Here is a 6,005-nt window from a genome sequence, read left to right on the forward strand (position 1 = left end):
TGGCCATTTTGCTTCGTGTTTATTGAATTCGCGCACCACAAAATTGTCCACGTTAGCCAATTTTATGGCTTGACTTTCTTTTGCAGCAGTTTTATGCAAAAGAAATGCATCGCTTTATGCATCAGTTGTTTTGGTTATGATCTGTATTGATGTTTTGTTTTTTTAAAAAAAATATTTTGCTATTTAAATGGACTTTTTTTTAGGTATTTTATGTTTTGTGTGTTTTAACAATTTTGTTGTAAGTCAGCTGGGGTCTTTTTAAAGAGAAAGGTGACTAAAAGAATTCAATAAGTCAATGTGATAGATGTAGTGGCTGGGAGACTAAAGACACAGGGCTGCTGTAAGGTGACCAGATGCAATGGGTAACAGTGTTCCTGTGCCTTTAATAGTTGTGCAGATAGGGGAATTTTGAGAAGTGCAGCATTTCTCACCTCTAAACTAATATGGCATAACAAACTGCACATATAGACATTTCCTCTTCTGTACAGCCATTACAGGTATAGGAGTTCTGTGCTCTGCTGCAAAGGTGTACAGCCAGGTTCTGGGGCCAATAATAATTAAAAGAAGAACAAGTATTTTGCCATCTGCCTTTGACAATAGCTCCTGGGAGGAGCTGTGTAAAGAGCCACTTTTCACAGGTGGCTTAGCTTGTGTGGCTCATGAGGTTCAAATCCTATGTCTCAGTTTGATATATTAAATCGAACTTAACCAGAAAGCAATATTGCAGAGTGTTGTATTACCACATACTTATAAGAGAGAAAATTGACTAGACTGCTCTTAAGTTGCTGACTGATGAGAAAAATTGCACCAGAATTGAATGTATGTGTGGTGGTTTTAACCCCCTTTTAGTTCAATGTGTTCATTTCACTTTCTGTGTCTTTAAGAAAATAGAGTAGGAGATGCAAGGATATGAATAAGATTCTCCATTAAGTGGTACTGAACCAGTAAGATTCACCAGAAAAGCTGGGACCACCTGTGTTCAAATCTTAGCTCATTCAGCCAAGAAACTTGTCTGATGTCCACAATTCACTATCCATTAGACCAGCCTTCCCCAACCTGGTGTCCTCCATATGTGTTGGACTACTGGCTGGGGATCCTGGGAGCTTTGTTTTCCCAGTGGTGCTTCTGTCTTTTTTCTTCCCAGAGAAACTCTGACTTTTTTTTTTAGAAGGACAGAATACTAATACAATCTCACAGGTGTAGCTGCCTTTAGCACTGCTGTTCCACTTTTTAAAGAGGCGAGTTATTGATATGGGCAGCAACCTGTTGGGCAGGGGAACCTATCATAGTTCAGCACACATTCCTTATAACCTTTGTGGTAGGGGCCATTTTTATCACCCATTTTATTTTTACATAAATCTTTTAAGTAGCATGGCAGTATTTTAAAACATTAAAATAATAGTGAAATAGCATTTGAATGAAACAGTGTTATAGAGGTACACCCATATGCAATATGCATATGCCATAATGCAATATATACCCTTTGAAAAAATATGGGAGAGAAAAACTGACCAGAAAGATCCTTTTTCATCATTAGCATTATTGGGTTTAGTGCTATATTTTGATAATGCTATAATACTACTTTCCAAAAAAGTATTATAGGGGTATAGTGCTATACGTCTATAATGCTGGTTTACACACACACACACACACACACACACACGCAAATACCTTTCTTGTCACCACCATTAACCACCTTGCTAAAATAATGCTGACTGGAAAGGGTTCTATTTTCATCATTTTGAAGATGTACATATTGCATTATAGCCTTATAGGGTTATAGTGCTATAATAGTCCTTCATTTAACATACATACATACATATATATATATATATATACACACACACACACACACACACACACAGAGAGCCAAAAAAGTGCTTTAGTGCTACTTAAAATATTGATTAAACAAATAAAAAATAGGTAATAAAAATGGCACCCACTGCAAAGATTATAGCGAATGTGTGCAGACCTGTGACAGGTTCACATGCTGATAAGCCATTGCCCACGTCAAAACCAAACCCCTTAAAAAAGACAGAAGAGTCATGTGAAGGGCGCTCGTGTGGGCAGAATATAGTGGGAAATAAACACACAGAATCCACAATATCCTTTGACAGTGTGGTAAGTCAACTGCAATTCTGATTGTAGCTTACAGCAGAAGAGCAATGTTTTATCAGTGCTAGAAGCTGCCTCAAAGCACCCCAGCTTTTGTATTGGTTGTATGGGGCAAGTTCCTGGGGTTGGCTGGCTTTTGAATAACAGGACTCCTGTGCAATCAGTAGCAGCATGACTGCTATCACTGCATCACCGTGCTGATGGAAGCTGTGTCTCCTTAAAGTCTGCCTGTTGTGCAGTATTAAAAGCATAGATGTACTGACCCCCAAAGTGACAACCCTAGCAGCACGTTTAAAATGGGTTAATTATTAAACAACAGAGGTGTGTGTATATGGTTACTTGATGATGAGAGAAATGCTTTCTGCGGGTACCTAAAGGCACCTTTTTATTTATTACATTATATATTCCAGGAGATGTGCTGTACTGCACTACAGCTTCTGTTTTACATGCAAAGCGTCCAGATTCTATTTCTAGCCATTCTGGTGAAAGAATCCTAGGTAGCAGAACTGGGAAAGACCTCTACTTGGAGATCCAGTACCAGCCAAGGTAGACAATACTAGTCTAGACACACCTTTGGAGTGATAGAGGATGGAACTGATGTTATGCTGCAAGGAGAGACTTCGTGAACCCCATGGGTAACTTAAAATGTGGGCATTTGCAGAAGGGAGAATCAGTGTGGAGAGCAATCCTATGGCCCCTAGACAAAGTCTGGGAGGCCATAGGATAGTTCAGATTCCCAGATCCAAAGCCAGAGACAGCACTCTGACCTCAGGCCCAGGAGTCCGAGCTCCCCTCCCCCTTACAGTCAGTGTGGAGAGAACCGCACTGGCTGCCTCTACGAGCTTGCAAATGTGACCTTGGAGAGGAGGGAAAGGGGGTGGTTCTGTGGGTGGGAAGGGGAAGAGACCAAGGTGACCAGCTTATGGAAAATCCTCCAGCTGCCCCAGCCTCCTTCCATCCCACTCTGCAGAGCCCCAGCTAGATGGGCAAAATCGCCCGTCTAGCAAAACTGCAAGTGAGAGGAGCACAGAGGCGACAATCGCCTCCGCGCTCCTCCTGCCCTGCATAGGATGCCCATCAGCCTCTGAGTTCAGAGGCTGACGAGTATCCAGATGAGATTGTGCCCTTAAGCCCCCAACTCTTCTCCCTTGGCAATTTGGCTCTGTTTACCTGCCCATTTTGGGCTCCAAGACTGGATATAAGTTCAGGTGGGGAGAAAATGGCCTGGAGGGAGAATTGAAGGGAAGAGGCGGCAGTTGAGGAAATTAAGCAGCCCCTTCTTCCTGCCTGATCTCACTGTTTCCTGTCTGATTTCCCAGTTTCCACATTAATGTTACCCAGCAAACAGAGTTTAAGAATATGTTAAGATCAAAACTGGAAGCCCTTCTCTTGTGCACCCGACCTCTGAAGTTAGGCAGGTTATGTGACCATGATATACCCAACTGAATGCAGATTTCCAGAGAAGAGCAAGGAGAGACAAGAAGGCCTTCTTAAATGAACAATGCAAAGAAATCGAGGAAAACAATAGAATGGGAAAAACTAGAGATCTCTTCAAGAAAATCAGAGATCTCAAGGGAACGTTTTGTGCAAAGACGGGCATGATAAAGGACAAAGAAGGCAGGGACCTAACAGAAGCAGATGAGATTAAGAAGAGGTGGAAAGAATACACAGAAGAACTATACAGGAAAGATCTTAATGTCCCTGATAGCCATGATAGTGCGGTCACTGAACTTGAGCCGGACATCCTAGAGAGTGAAGTCAAGTGGGCCTTAGGAAGCATTACTAACAACAAAGCTAGCGCAGATGACAGTATTCCAGCTGAGCTATTTAACATCCTAAAAGATGATGCTGTTAAAGTGCTGCACTCAATATGCCAACACATTTGGAACACTCAACAGTGGCCACAAGACTGGAAAAGGTCAGTTTACATTCCAGTTCCAAAGAAGGGCAATGCCAAAGAGTGTTCAAACTACCGTACAATTGCGCTCATTTCACATGCCAGCAAGGTGATGCTCAAAATCCTACAAGCTAGGCTTCAGCAGTATGTGAACCGAGAACTACCGGAAGTACAAGCTGGGTTTCGAAGTGGCAGAGGAACTAGAGATCAAATCACCAACATTCGCTGGATCATGGAGAAAGCAAGAGAATTCCAGAAAAAACGTCTATTTCTGCTTCATTGACTATGCTAAAGCCTTTGATTGTGTGGATCACAACAAACTGTGGCAAATTCTTAAAGAGATGGGAGTACCAGAGCACCTTACCTGTCTCCTGAGAAACCTGTACGGGGGTCAAGAAGCAACAGTAAGAACCAGACATGGAACAACCAAGTGGTTCAAAATTGGGAAAGGAGTACTACAAGGCTGCATATTGTCACCCTGCTTATTTAACTTATATGCAGAGTACATCATGAGAAACGCCGGGTTGGATGAATCACAGGTCGGAATTAAGATTGCCGGGAGAATTATCAACAACCTCAGATACACAGATGATACCAACCTAATGGCAGAAAGCGAAGAGGATCTCAAGAGCCTCTTGTTGAGGGTGAAAACGGAGAGTGCAAAAGCTGGTTTGAAACTCAACATTAAAAAAACTTAAGGTCATGGCATCTGGCCCCATCACTTCCTGGCATATAGAAGGGGAAGAAATGGAAGCAGTGACAGATTTTATTTTCTTGGGCTCCAAGATCACCACAATTGCATGACTGTGGCCATGCAATTAAAAGACGCTTGCTCCTTGGGAGGAAAGCTATGGCAAACCTAGACAGCATAGTAAGAAGCAGAGACATCACCTTGCCGACAAAGGTCCGTCTAATCAAAGCTATGGTTTTCCCAGTAGTAATGTATGGCTGTGAGAGCTGGACTATAAGGAAGGCTGAGCGCAGGAGAATCAATGCTTTCGAACTGTGGTGCTGGAGAAGACTCTTACGAGTCCCCTGGACTGCAGGGAGGTCAAATCAGTCCATCCTAAAGGAAATCAACCCTGACTGCTCATTGGAAGGACAGATACTGAAGCTGAAGCTCCAATATTTTGGCCACCTAATGCAAAGAGAAAACTCCCTGGAAAAGACCCTGATGCTGGGAAAGACTGAAGGCAAAAGGAGAAGGGGACGGCAGAGGATGAGATGGCTAGATAGCATCACGGATGCAATGAATATGGACTTGAGCACGCTCCGGGAGAGAGCGCAGGACAGGAAGGCCTGGCATGCTATGGTCCATGGGGTCACGAAGAGTCGGACACGGCTGAACGACTGAACAACAACAACAACAAAGCATCTTTCATTCCATCATCTGCTCATTGATGGAAACAGAATTTCTTTTTGTGATGTATGAGAATTTTGTTCCACTTGCGGAAGTGTGCACTGCCTGCCCGCCCCCGCTGCCTGAAGGAAAAAACTTCTGCAAGTCTGCAGAATCAGTGATTCATATAAATCTGAACTCCTTTGAATCCATTGTAGATTTCTCCGATATTCCTAAATGGTGACATTGTTTGCATATGGGTTGTTTTGTGGAGATGAAATGCTTTAGAAATATAAAAGAAGGAGCAGTGGGTTGCCTAGAAATGTATGTAGTGTATGGATTCTATATGAATGGGGTGTAAATGGGGTGACAAGGATGGGATGATGAGTGTAAATATGTGTTTTAGATATATAATTGTTTTTGTTGTATTCTTCTCTTGGTTGTTTCTAGTCTGTGTATTATGTCCTTGAATATTATTACTTCTCATGTTAGAGTAATATGGGTGTTCCTAACAGATGAATGCTAGTGCTTTCCAAACATAAGAACCTTAAAAAGGATGTTGCTTAGTTGCAGGAAATTCACCTTTTAGTGGAAGACAAAGACAGACTTTGCAAAGATTGGGTAGGTGAGGTTTACGCTAGAGGCAATTCTAAG

This window comes from Heloderma suspectum, chromosome 4 (assembly GCF_057233095.1).
Source record: "Heloderma suspectum isolate Gila_16-S chromosome 4, 16-S_ref, whole genome shotgun sequence".
NCBI lineage: Eukaryota > Metazoa > Chordata > Lepidosauria > Squamata > Helodermatidae > Heloderma > Heloderma suspectum.